General features: G+C 41.3%; 1 protein-coding gene and 1 long non-coding RNA gene across 2 annotated transcripts in view; one reads left to right on the top strand and one right to left on the bottom strand.

Annotated features, from left to right (window-relative positions):
- Positions 1 to 5873, bottom strand: part of FAR1 (fatty acyl-CoA reductase 1) — a 36995-nt gene extending 31122 nt beyond the window's left edge. Inside the window, exon 1 of the mRNA XM_050335482.1 lies at positions 5779 to 5873. The gene's annotated coding sequence lies outside the window, so the exon portion shown is untranslated. The remainder of the gene's footprint in view (positions 1 to 5778) is intronic.
- Positions 1 to 14293, top strand: part of LOC126650555 (uncharacterized) — a 271938-nt gene that overhangs the window by 56705 nt on the left and 200940 nt on the right. The gene's annotated exons all lie outside the window — the stretch shown is intronic.

Raw genomic sequence — 14293 nt, 5'->3', positions numbered from 1 at the left:
TGTCCAGAAAATAGCATGGGTGGATTCAGGGTAATATTGAGTTCTCTACAAACAAGTGAAACACAACAAAACTAAATCAATCTGAAAGACTATACCTATGTAATCACAGCTGCAGTAAAAATCCCACCAGAAAACCCAAGGCTGTATGTAGAATATGGCAAACTTGTGGCTGACACTTCATATATGAAGAGAGTTTGTGAAAAATAACAAGGCATTTCAAAGCAGTAGAACATCTTCAAGATTGAAGACTATAAGGAGACTTGCCTACTAAGGATGAAGAGATGTATCCACTGTAAATCATTTGTCTAATGAAACACAATACCAGTTAGAGTAATCAAGCTAGTTAGGTCAAAGTTTACATAACTGAATGTATAGACCTATGTTCAAAAATAAAGCAGACTTGCTTTTCAAAAGCAATTCTCCTGACTGTTCTTAACCACAGAAATATGTTAGATAGTGAAAGTTTGTCCTAGACTGTAGGTTCCTCAAGTTACATTCCTCCTGGATATATTACTACCTCTGGCAGCATATGCATTCAAGGTAGGGAGCATTATTAAACTGACTTAGGCAAGACTAAGCTAATACTGCATATGATCTATTTAACAGCACTACAGCATATTAATATCAAAATCCAGATTGATAACAGACATAGAAGAAGTTCTGTAACTCTCTTTTAGATGACAATTACAACAACCAAGTACAGTATTCACTCAATTGCTTTGGGAAGATGGTGAATTTGGACCAACCAACCCATGGTCACCCAATAATTTATTAGCAGAATTCAGCCCAATTCACCACTATTTCACTGAAGATACCTTGTGAAACAGGATACTTTGAAGTCAGGGCTGTGCCCAAAATTATGGAGTCTTTAACCTCTTAATCCTTTAGGCTTACGGAGGTGAATCTGATCTCAGTGTGGGCCACTGTTGAGTTGATCTCAGCAGAGCTTTGTCATCACAGCTATTCAATGCATGTGGTTACACAGATACTTCTTAAACATGTTCACACACCTTCTTTCAGCCAAAACTCTGATTTTACTAAAAATTTCCATTCACTTATTCTTCTGTTCAGACGGATTCTGTACCAGATGACTAAGAAATTACTTCTTAGTAAGTAATCTGTTCACAAAGTACATACTGCAGAAATCTCTTGTTTTACTGTAACTATATTTCTTTTACAGTAAGTCCCTCCTCTAAAAATGAATTAAAACAAAGTAAAACTTATAATGCAATTTTTATAATTACATTATAAGTTGATGTTTTTCTAAATTGTTTACTGTTTGAGTTTAGTCATCAAGTGTATGTTGAAGGAAAAAAAATAAATCTCTCTTTTGGTATAATTAACCTCATTTCTCCAAACTGCACAGAAGGCACAGATCAGTTTGGAAATTAAGCTATTACAGAAAAGGACATAACACATAAGAACATTTACTATACTCCACCTCTAGTTCATGTGAAAACATGTTTAACACATATGCAGAGACTTAAAAGTTCTAGAAAACCAAGACGCATGCAGATTCAAGATTTCCTGAACAGAAGCTTAGTTCCAGACCACCTTATCTAAATTAATTAAAAATCTGCATTAGAAATCTCACTTGCACTTTTGGTTATGAAAGGATTACAAGATAAAGCCTCACTGTTTATCAGGGTGGTTGCATAAATCATTACTCTGAAAGGAGAACAGAGCCTGTCTGAAGGACCTACCTACAACATAATGAAAGAGCAACACTCATAGCTGACCCCATCCCTCAATTCTTACTCACTGCATTAGGAAAACAGGCCAAAGGCATCAGTTTAGTCTTCATATGAGTATGCTGATATCCAGCCCTGGTTATCACTAGGAAAAGCCTTAGCAGCAGCAGGATTATTGCTCCAATTGCTTCTGTGATACTGACATTTTGCTGGGAGGGGAAAGCCGCAAATCAAGTGGATGGAAGGGGGCGGGGGAACAAACACCACTCCAATGGTTCATCAGTTTGTCAAGTTTCAGTGTTTAGAGATAAATCCTGGTAGGTAAAACCCAGATTCACCTTCCTCATATTGATCACAGAGGACAAAGATAACCAACCAAAACCTGCACCTGCAACTACATTCTGCTCAAAGTTACGATTAAGAAAGCAATTACAATCAGTGCTTCACCAAGAACAAAAAGCCCAACTCTTATTTCTCTTGTTTTAAATTACATATTACCGAGTTAGAAGGCTTGAATCACATTTTACAATAGACATTACACAATGGATTTGAAGACCTAGTAATCAAGACTTGCAGGCTCCTTCCATACCTTCCCACACCGTTTACAGAAAAAAAACCCAAAAAACAAAAATCCACAAATCCAACATGAAGATTTGCAGGTAGTTTAAGAAAGATCTCTGGGACAGACACACACACATAAAATGACACCCCCCAAATGCATTATTTGACAGACATATGTGAATGTTTAGCATTAATTCAGTATTCCCTAACTGTACTTCTCTAAGAAAGTCCTCAAATGCCCTTGATCATGTTTCACCAAATCCCAGCTTCCAGGAAAGGACACCCATAGTAAGGACACTCACAGCTGGTGAGCTGATGCTTGGACAGCTGTAAAAAGAGTTCAGATTTTAGAACTCTTCATTAAAATTACATCCAAGTCCTCCATAACTGTAACCAAGAACTCAATTCCTTAATGTTTAGGTGAGCCATTTCAAAATTCTTCATGCAAAATCACAGTCCAGCAACATAACATCTTAACATGGTGCAATGCAATGGCTTTCCAAAGCAAGTCAATAAAGATATTTTCTCTTCCACAATGTTCCTGAAAAAATTCACAAAAACTCTTTGCAAACCTAAAAATAACTCATTTGACAACTGCTCTACCAAGTTGTATTTGAAGTCTAATCACCTTTTAAAGAAAAAAAACCCACACTAGTTTACCTTTCTGTTTTTTTCCAATACATGTAGAACAAATCCCTACCAAAAGAGAGAAGCCTGTTTTCACAATTTTCCTATGTCTAAAAACAGCTTAAACACATAGTTACGTAGAAAGTTGTACCAGCACATTGCCTACCTGTTCTCCAAACAGGACAAAAGCGACCCCGGATCAAACAGGATGCAGGAAGCCCCCTTCCTCCTCAGGAGAACAGAGCTATTTACTTCACTGCTGCAGATAATGTTCATGTAGATGCTGAGGGCTCCTATCTTAACTCCTGTTTATGCTAATGGATGTCTTCTTTTGGACCTATCAATTATGCCTATTGCACAAGAAGCTCTACAAATTTACAAACATCCAGCTGAACAATTACAAGGAAAGGCTGGCGTGATGCAGTGAACACACAGCCACCAACACCAAGTGGCAGCTTAGCAACACCTAACGAGCACAGACTTTCTAACCACACCCAAAGGGAGAGAGTGGTGCATCAGTGGAGGCACCGCTGCTTGAGAAGTTCAGAGAAAGCTTAAGAGATGCAAGGAAAAGCAGTTCTATTAACAGGGTCTCACTATAAACCCTTGGTTGGAGACATTCAGAAGAAAAAAAAAAAAAAAAGGCAAATAGGAACACTTAGTCTATTCAGAGAGACAGCATTTGTTAGGACAGTTCACAGCTTCCAAAGTGCTGAGGCTAAGCAAAGCAGAGCTGGAAGACTGTATTATTGCAAGGCTTAGATTTGGCAACTGGGAGAAACACTATGGATATCCATGATGGTACTGACCATGCCCAGATGCTAAATGTTTCCATAACACAAGTCCTCCACCTACACACAAAGTACCAAACTAACCAAGCACAATTTCTCGTGATATTGGCTCCTTTTCAGAATTTTTATTTTGCTACCCAGAAGCTCTGCTTCCTGCAGAAAAGTAACAGGCAAACGATACCAAACACAGACCCTCCTCAAACACTGAATATTTTGTGACAAAAAAGCCAGACACGCACACGCGTCATACACACAGTTTCTGGCTGGAGAAGCCAACCAAGCCTGCAGTCACTGCAATGATACAGCCATGTCTTCAACAACATCCAGCACCTCCTTTAGGCACCCTCTTGGACTTTCCAAATGGCTACCATTTCAATTTGTTATACATCCCCTCCAAACTCTGCAAGCACAGCACTTGTGAGGAACTGGGAGTTCCTCCAAGACCCAGAACTCAGAAACAGGAAGAAGACAAAGGACCCTTCGCTTTCTAGTGGTCAGAAGGTGATTCAGCTTGGCCTCTCAGAAGCTAAGAGTTCCTGTGGATGGACTGATTATCCATTTGAAGGAAAAACGTTAGTAGAGGTATTTCAAAACATCTATTACTTCAAAGATGACTCTCCATGGCATACTGTCAGGAACTGCACTATAAACTGACACTCAATGACACTCTGCTCACATCTAGCTAGTAGACATCCTCTACATTTCAAAGTCTGAGGAACACTAAATATCAAAGGAGAAAACCTTTGCTACTACAAAAGTTAGTTTTGTTTCAATGACAAATTTTATTGACAATATCAGCTGCTAAGGATGATTAAGATGGGGACAGAATGAGTTACTTTTTAACCATGAAAAGGAAAAAACATTCATGTCCAAAACCTACAGCCACACTTAAAGCAACTGTCCCACTTGCTGTTAAAATTGTGCCTAATTGTGCTTAATTACACTTAAAGCCCAGTATAAGGGAAATAAATAAAGACTAAGTACTCGCAGTAACAAGTTACAGATCTAGATTTGTGTATTACTTTACAGTTCTGCAAACAGCTAAGAGGGAAAAAAACCAAACAACAAGAACATAACCTGCAAAGTCAATCTTTCTTATCCAGCTATAGGAGGATTTTGGTGTGGAAATGGCCAAATTTTAAGCCACCCATCTTTGAGTGGAGAGTGAAAAAGAAAAGCTGAAGAGCAAAGAATCCCAATACAAAATGTCCAAATTGCTCAAATGAGATATCTCAGTTAGGAAGCACAGACACACAAACTGGGGAAGTTGGAGGTCAAGAAATTCTAGCCTGCCACATTACAGATGGATGTCACAGATAGTTAAACTCCTATATGCTCCACTTCTTGTTTAATTATTACGGAAAGAGCTATTAAAATATAAAGAAAATTTCAGTTGCCCGATCCACGAAGTAGGTTAAATGAAATTAAAGGCTTCTATTTTCATGGGATTCGAGCTGGTTTCAATTACAAGCCCGCTACCAACGAGCGTTATCTGCAATTAACCACACTTTAAACTTCACTCGGGAAAAAGTCTTTTCGCGGACCCATGGGGGCTCCGAGCCCGGGGGCGCTGGGCGGGCAAAGGGTTCTCCCGGTTCTAGATGTGCCGGGCCGGGACTGCGGGCATGGCCCGGTTCCGTTCTCTCTTCCGTTCTCTCTTGAAGAAAGCTTCAAGAGCTTTCTCTTAAAGCGAGAAGAACGCTCGCTCTTCCAAGCGGCAGAGGAGCGCGTGGCCTTTCCCTCCGAGCCCGTTCTCTGAAGGGGCGCCAAAGGCCAGGGGGCGCCGGGGCCGCCCGGCGGGCAAGGCCGGGGCGCCGCGCCTGCCGCAGGCCCGCCCGGTGGGGGGACCCCTGGCCCAGGTCCCGCGCGGGAGCACCGGCGGCTTTCGGCCTCGCCCGCGCTGAGCATCGATCCCAGGGCACGGAGACCCGGACCCGCGGAGCTCCCCCGCCGCCCGCCTCCCTCTCCCCCTCCCTCCCTCCATCCTCCATCCATCGCACCCTCCCGGAAACGCACGGCCGTTGCCCCCACACGCCGCGGCACAGGATGATGGAGGGGGCGGCTGGGTCTCCGCCACGGCTCCCCGCGGTCGGGTGGTCGGTCGGTACCTGCTGCGGGTGGTGGCGGTGCCGCCGCACCCCGGCCCTACCCGGCTGTGCCCGCGCGGCGCCCCCGACGCTCCCGCTGGGCCGCTGCGCGCGCGCTCCCCCGTGCGCCCATTGGCCACCCGACCCGCCGCTCGCGGGACGGCGGCTCCGCCGATTGGCGGAATCCACGACAAGCCCCGCCCCCTCCCACCGCTCCTCCGCGGCGGGGTCGCCCCTCCCTGCGCCGTGAGGGGGAAAAGCGGCTCCTGCGCGGTCGCTCCGCGTCCGAAAGCCGGAGGACAAAACCCGCCCGGCTTCAAACCAGCCCGAACCCAGCCGGCACCGTGCGAAACAGCCACGGTGTTAGCGAAGAGCCCCGAGGTGCCGGTTTGCACCGAGTCGCCACAGAACTTTGATGAACCCAGGAGCCAAAATCCGGAGGGAGGGCCCCGAGCGGCGCTACTTGTGCCTTGCCACAGTGTCACAGAGCCATCAGGGCTGGGAAAGGGCCTTTAAGATCATAACCCGCCGCTGCTGCTGCCACCCCTAAACCACCAAACCGACTGTCAATGTCACTAGATTGTTATTGACGAAAACAATTGCCCTTCACTTGCCTCACCGTTTGTTGCCAAAGCAGTGTGATGCCGCGATGCAAGTGGTGTTGTGCCCCGCCACCATATGCCTTTGGTTTCACAACTACATATTGCACAGAGGGATATGCATCACCTCCATAGGAAAATAAAAAAAAAAAAAAAGGCATTCAGAAGTTAGCAAACACCCTATATAAGCTTGTGCAACCCGTGTTAATTCAGATTACTGTACATATAAGGTGTTATATGAGAATTGTTGGAAGCATAGTCTTTGCTTGTGTAAGTGCACGTTGGTTTTTCCAAATGGCTTGTGCCTGACCCAGACTGTGAAAATGGGAGTTTGGGCTCCACAGCAACTCAATAATTATTTTATACTTACTTTTAGATGTGCATTCTCATGATTTATCTACTCTGTACCAGTTAAACCTGCCACCTAAGTACTTCTTGACAGAGGACTTAGAATCACATAAGGGAAAACTCTTTATTATAACTGTTTAGAGGACAGTTTTTCACAGACTATTCCTTGGAAAACACCTGCTCACTGAAGCAGAGACATTATCTGATCATCAGTCATATAGGAAAACCAACTCAGTCAGTGCAAAGACTTGAGTCCTAATCTCCCACATTTCTGCTGAAAGGTTTTCCTACTTCGTTGTACACTATTACACACCAAGCTTCCCTTTTTTGTTCTGCTGAAATCCTGACATGTGTTAGGCAGCCCTACCGACCATAGGGATGAGGTATTTCCATTTCAGATTCCTCTGGATGGAAGAGTACATTGCAGCAGAGAGATGCAGATGCAGAATTGCAGTCACTGCACATGAACTCTTAAGAAAATTTCTTTTTAAAAGATCTCTAGTTGGTATACGCAAATTAAAGTTTCTCAGATCGTTACGGCAGTTAAACTTAGATGCATTTTTCAGAAGTGACTTGGTAAAATGTGTCTGTGACACCAAATGGACATCACAGGGAAGATACTTCAATATCCTTACTTCACTGTGGGCACAGCAGTGTAGTTTGTCCAGTCTCATTTTTGAAAATAGGTAAAAATAGCTAAACTTGACTGTAATCTGATCATTGTCATAGTTCATTAATGATATTATAATGCAGTGACAGTGGATTAACTGATGCATTCAGGATAAAAGGTTGTTTTATAATAACAATTAAGCAATTTTGGTCTCAGAATTTTAAACTCAATTTCGTGGCAGAACAGGGAAAAAATGTAAGTTATGAAGCACAATTTGTGTAGGCTGAAAATATATAATCAGTGTGGTCTCTATCTAAGTGGTAAAGTACAGTATAAAAGTCCCAACTTTCTTAATTATTGTAGGTTCTATTCCCTCCGTACTTCTGATGGAAAGATCACCAAGCCATCATCATACATGAAATATGTGCATTACCACAAACTGAATTAACGGCAACAAAGCAAAGTATAACAAAATTATTTCAGATGCCATCATTTGCAGATGCCACCAGAACACTGTTTTGAGTTGATCAGCAGTGCAATTTACAGCACTGTCCAGTGAGCTCAAAACACCAACACGCTGCAATGTGCTTTTATCCAGACACTGTCTGGGTCAGTCTCATAGTGCACTAGGACAAAATGTCTTGATAAAGCAATGTACCACAGAGGTACAGCAGGAGTTCATAGTGCTGTAAAACTCCATTAGGATCTCAAAAGCCTTGGAAATTGTGGGAATATTTTGAGAGATAATGATCTGATTTTTTTCCAGATGTTTAAAGTCACAATTAATTAATCCCTCCTAAATTATTAACATCAGGAAAGCATCATAGTGACATAGTGTCATGATGCATTTGCATTTTAATGTAGTAACATATGGTTACTTCTCAAAGAACCTACCAAACTGGTTATTCGAGGTAGCATTGCGAATTTTTCATCACAGGAAAGGGAAGATATGAACACAAATGTGGCCTAGAGAGAAAAATCCAGTTCATATCTTTAAACTGATTAATGTTTCTAAGCAATATTAGAAAGCTGTTTCATTCACAGTAACCTTCCAGAGGTTTCTGGATTGCTTTATTACATCTCTCCAATTTTAAGCAAGGCAAACAGTTGTCACAACTTTCTACCTTTTATTGACCAACTCATAGAAATGTTTGATTTTGCATCCACTGCTTTGACTAAGTTCCCTACTCTCTCTAATTTGGAGACTGAAACAGGTGACACTGGCAAAAGTGTGAGAAGACAAGTGCCAGGCCAAAACCATAAGGGTTCACTAGAAATTACAGCCATGCTGCAGGAGCCTTGTGTTCATACAGAAACTTTGTTTCTCTGTGCATAACTTCATCACTGTATACCTATATATGTACTGTACACCTATATATACACTGTGTACCTATATATATATACTATATACTTAAGAAACAGAACTGGTTTTATGCAAATGATACTTGTGTTTCCTTGTTTCAGTCAGCCGCGGACACTCTAGGGAGGGTGCAGTTTTCTGCATAAACCGAGGCATGTATTTTCTGTGGTCTTGTGAAGGCTTTATGGATGCTCACTTTGATTTCTTGCTAAACGCAACCCATTTAATTAAAAGATTAGTCAAGGGAAATGTCGCTTTCTGTGGTGCCAGAAGAAAGGTCACAAGCAGTTTCTGTTCACCTAACTTAGACTCTCATAGCATTTCATTTGAGCTCGTGCTGCTGGGGGTTAACAACCATGTCAAAAGAAAGTGTTTATAAGGGATGTATTTGCACTAACAGCTCTTGTCCCCAAGCTACCGTGAATTCCACAGTAATATAGGCTGGAATTTGCAGACTTACTGTTGTAAAGGACATGGTGTGACAGATACAGTCCTACAGAAGCTCAGAATCAGCCTTTGTATGAGCAGTAACCAATACAGTTAAAGCTTATTTGTTTTCTAATTTGAAGTACTACGGTTCAAAGGAAAAGGTCAGATCAAAACTAGTTAAACCAGCTTAGGAAAAGTCCAGGAACTTATTTTTACCTGTGTATTAAAGCTAGTTAGTATATTTAAAGGTATCTTTGGATTCAAAACAGAATAATCACCCCATGAGAGGAAACTTGTGATTTTGCTCTCCAAAGGGCTGATACAGTTTTTTTGTCAAGTGACTCTTTTGTCTTTACTAATGAATTAACTGATTGAATTATTTAGTGATCTGAGTGGATCTTCAATTTGATCTTGAATATATTTAATGCATATCAGCATATGCATGGGATGAGTAACAAATGTATTGTTTGCAGTTGAATGCAATCTGCTACCTTTTTGCTACCTTTTAATTGGCACTCTAATGTGCCAATTCTTTGGTGTTTTGGGAGTCAGTGTTAGGGTTACATTGTATATTCAGTAAGATCACTAAATCATAGATTGGAATGGAGATTGTCCATTTCACCCTCTAGGCCCAAAGCAGAGCCACCTATGGGAGGTTCACCAGGGCTGTGTCCAGCCAGGCTTTGAGCATCCAAGGACAGAAACCCCACTCCGGGTAACTTGTGCCAGTGTTTGACCTCCCTCACAATAATAAAAATGCTTTTTTCTTTTTTTTTTTTAACTGGAAATGTTGTATCTTTCTTTGTATCCTCTTGTTCTATTGCTGGACACTACTGAGAAAAGTCTGTTTTCCCCTGCCCAGGTATTACACACACTGGTGAGATCCCCCCGACCCTTCTCTCCTCCAGGCTGAACAGCCTCAGCACTCTCAGCCTGCCCTTGCACGGCAGATGCTGCAGAACCTGATCAGTTCCATGGCCCTTCAGTAGACTCATTCCAGTGTGTCCCAGTTTCTCTTGTACTGGGAGCCCAGAAAGGTCTCACCAGTGCTGAGTAGAGGGGAAGGATCCACTCCCTCGACCTGCTGGCAGTGCTCTTCCTGATGCAGGAGGCTGTTGGCCTTCTTTCTGCAAGGGCACATTGCTGGCTCACAGTCAATGTGCTGACCACCCAGATTCCCAGGGCCTTTCCCACGAAGCTGCTTTCCACCTACCTCATCCCCAGTCTGTTCCGGTGCATTGAGTTTTTCCTCCCCAGTGGAGGGCTTTGCATTTCTCTTTGTTGAAATTTATAAGGTTCCTGTCAACTGATTTTTATCTTTTCCTGCGTGACTACACACAAACATTATTTCTCCTCTTGTGTTCTTGCAACATCACTTAAAAGCAGCAAAAATACCTGTTGTGAGATCTACATATGAAACTTCATTTTGTTCTCCTTATTTTGAAAAAACTAATTAAAACACCTCTTAACTATACTGGCTACTGTGCCAAGTCCTGTCAGCTTAATATTAGTGATATTTATGTTTGATATTTTCTCTCTTCTTTTTTATTGAAGTTTTCTGGTGTAATTGCCTTTTGGCATATCAATACATTTAGTTATTATTTAGTACCTTGAATATATCGATAAACCTGTGGGTGATAGAAAGAGTTGCTAGGAATGGCCGAGTGAGGAGTGCTGTAGGGTGAGGTGATCCTTTAGAGAAAGGAGGGAAGTTTAGTTACAGCTCGATCATGTGAGGCTTGGGTCACCACATCATGTGGCAGTCTGGGTCATATGATTAAAATAAAACAGCTTAGTAAGGGGCAAATTTTGTACAGGATAGACTTGTTGAAAGAAAGCAGATATTAAAGAGATGAAAGTTTTTGCTCAATTAGAAAACAGCAGATTGTTTGGAAAAGGTCATGAGACAGGTAGCCTTGTTAGGGACAGAGGATTAAAGGGCGCCCAATAGGCTCATGGTGCCCAGCTGTCCCAGACACTGGGTCAGAGAAGCCCCTTTGTAAAATGACTGTGTTCAATTTTAGCACAGCTGTACTTTGCTTCTTCTAACCTTCCTTTAACTGTCCTTAATTTTCAGTTGAAATGCATTTTTCAATATACACCTTTGTTTCTCTGCCAGCACTTGCCTTTGCAGCCAACAAACCATTCCTGCAGTGATACATTTGTAGAGAGCAATCTTATCCCATTTCAGCTTTCATTTTACCAGGCTAGAAGAGCCATGTTCTGTTTAAAGAATCTCCTCTGTAGAGAGTCTCTTCTTATCCATTCCAGGACCCTCTCTTTGCTTGTTTTTCAGATTTAATTAAATGTATACAATATTCCAGATGAAGTTTCACTGAGATCTTACACAGCAAAAATATTTTCATACCTCTAGTGAAAACAGATCTCTTGATGGCAGCTTAGGCTTATATTTGTTTTTCTCATAACTACCTCATGTCAGCAGTTCAGTGTGATTTTGATGAGTATATTTTAGTTTCCTCCTGTCATGTCAAGCTATTGAGGTTCTAGCACAAAGTGGTGTTATTTGTTCCCAAGCACAAAACTAGACATTCGTATATAAATGAAATTTCCTCTCATTTCTGTTAGTCCAGGCTATAGGCTCTTTTAGTATTAATTCTAACTGGTAGTCATTAATTATTTGTGTGGATGACGTGTCTTCACTTTTTCTGTGAATTTTCATTACCATGTATCCACATATCAGCGTTACTTGTAGCTATTTCCATTCATGTTAGCTCATTTCATGCTTCACTTTGCCTCTTTATTTTATTTATTAGTTTTCTATATCAAAATGTTGAAATATTCCTACTTCTTTTGCTTAGTAACTACATAAGATACCCCAAGTTTTGGTACCTTTGGATTCATGGTCAGTTCTCCCTTCTATTTCTGTTTTAGTTATGCTTTTCTTGCATAACTTTATAGTTTGTTCTCAAGGACTGATGACACACAATCACATCTGACTCACGTAATAAACAAGGGCAATAGTTTCTCTATATGTGTAACTATATAAGCTACACAAGTTTGTTATTGCTCACAATGATTACTTCATGATTTTTGCTGTTGTTCTATTAAGCAGTTTAATAATATCCTTTTATATAAGCAGAACAACCTGCCTCAGTGGTATTTCTCCAAAATGTTTCTCTTGAGTCTAGCATTTCTGATTTTGCAAGTTCAAAGTATTTAATGTATTTCTCATGCTTACTCTTTTCAAAAAAAAGAAGCCATTTCATGTTTTCATCTGTGAAACAATCTCTTCCTCAGACATATAATCATTCCCTGTTTCAAAAGTTTGCAGTTTGTTGGTGTTTATTGTTCCTTTGATTGGTAATGTGGCACCATATTCATTGCAACTTGGCATGACAGGGGCAGATTAGAAGCCTGAAGCAATCAGTATTGAGGGCCCTCTTTATCAAAGGAAGATGCAAAAGTGAGAACAAGGCACTGTTCTGTTGCCTGGGGTCTCCATCCCCACAGTGACCAGGCTCTCAAGAATGGGTTGCAGTACTGCGAGCACTGGGACAGAGTTATTTCTGCCTTTATCTGATGAGAGGGATGGGTGAAATCAAGCTCTGAATATGATGATTCCTGTCATAGTGATAAGTTACCTCCACATAAGTAGAGGCAAAAGCAAGTACATAAAGAACCAAAAAAAGAAAGGCAATGAAAGAAGAGGAGAGGGGAGGTAGGCAACAGAAAGTAGGGCAGGGAAAGATTTCAAACACAAAGATGTGTAGATGGATGAAGAAGAGCTGAAGACTGGCCATTAGCAGCAAATGAAATTGTTAAATGATGTCTCTTTCACTTTCCAGACAGTGGAGGTAGAGAAGGTGTTTAGAAAAGCCACCAGGCATGGAAATGGAAAATCATGTAAGCTTTATTTTGAATGTGAATCCTTGAATAGATGAGGAAAAATACATGTCTTCTTTCATAGCTACACTGTCAAGATGTGATGTAGTTACCTACTGCTATTCTTCAGCAAGGTTTTCAGGCTGCCATAACACAAAAAGCCCATGAGAACAGCCTCAGGCTCATGGCAGGTTACAGCTTCAACAGATGAATGGGAATAAGATCCCTGCTGAAGATACCAGGATGTAACACAAATTAAAGTATGGAAAAATACAAATCCTACCTTACGAAATGATAAAGCAAATTTGAGTTGAAGTGATTCCTGTTGCTGCTGCGAAGTGGTTACTCTGCCAGCATCTCTGGCCAGAGCTTGGAAACTATCCCTAAATGACACTGCAGCAGACACAGCCGCACAAAGAAGGAAGGATCAATCTGGTGTGTGCTTATCTTCTGGCTTTTAGGCATGGTCCCAGGACCCATCTTGAGATTTTTATTTTATTTCCACCTGCCTAAGACTGACTCTAGAGTCTCTTGTGAATCACTGAATGATATGACCTGGAACACAATTTGAAATTTAAAAATAGAAAAATAGTGGTAGCAGTAGGAGAAACACCACACTCAGAAACTGCGGAACTTCTTTTGATTAACTCACTCGCTTTGGTAGGCTCACAAGTCTGCATGAGCAAAACAAGATATTGAAGGCCTACGAACACTTAGTGTAAGACTAGTATTTGCAATTAACTCATCTGAGGCATGTTCTTTTGTCTGAATTTCACTTAATGCTATTGGTTGTACTTACCAGGGTCAATATATTGTGAAGATGCTACTGTGGTTCTAATATAATATTTGATGCTGATTTAAGGCCAACAATCTTAGTACTATGTGCAGTTTCCTGATGACACTTGAGTAGCACTGTAAGACAGAAGTTGAATATCAAGGAGAGCAATACCCTGCCGTTGTCTCTTATGCTCTGCTTCCTTAAGCATCTGCTACTGGCCATACTTAGGGTAACACTGAGAAAAGACTATATTAGCTCATTTGGCAGTCATTATCTTCACTAATATCCACTGAGCAGATTTACAGCAGTTGAGCAATGTAATCTGTTCATGGTACATGGTTGCAAGATGCCACTGATGCTGAGACACCCCTGTTAAGATTAATTTCTTGCTATGTGAACTATATGAATTCTAACACTGCTTTGTTCAGACAGGTTACACTCAACTGAGCCACATACTAGAGAGCTACTTAAATTCACCTTACCATTAGCCATATTAGACCAGAAGATAATATTTTTGGCCACACAATAGACTTAAACTCCACCAAATGCTCTGTTGTAACTCTCACTGC

This window comes from Myiozetetes cayanensis, unplaced genomic scaffold (assembly GCF_022539395.1).
Source record: "Myiozetetes cayanensis isolate MyiCay16 unplaced genomic scaffold, myiCay2020 scf6-25, whole genome shotgun sequence".
NCBI classification, from domain to species: Eukaryota; Metazoa; Chordata; class Aves; order Passeriformes; family Tyrannidae; genus Myiozetetes; species Myiozetetes cayanensis.
Note: the sequence above shows the minus strand (reverse complement) of the source record. Positions and strands in the feature narration are given on the sequence as shown.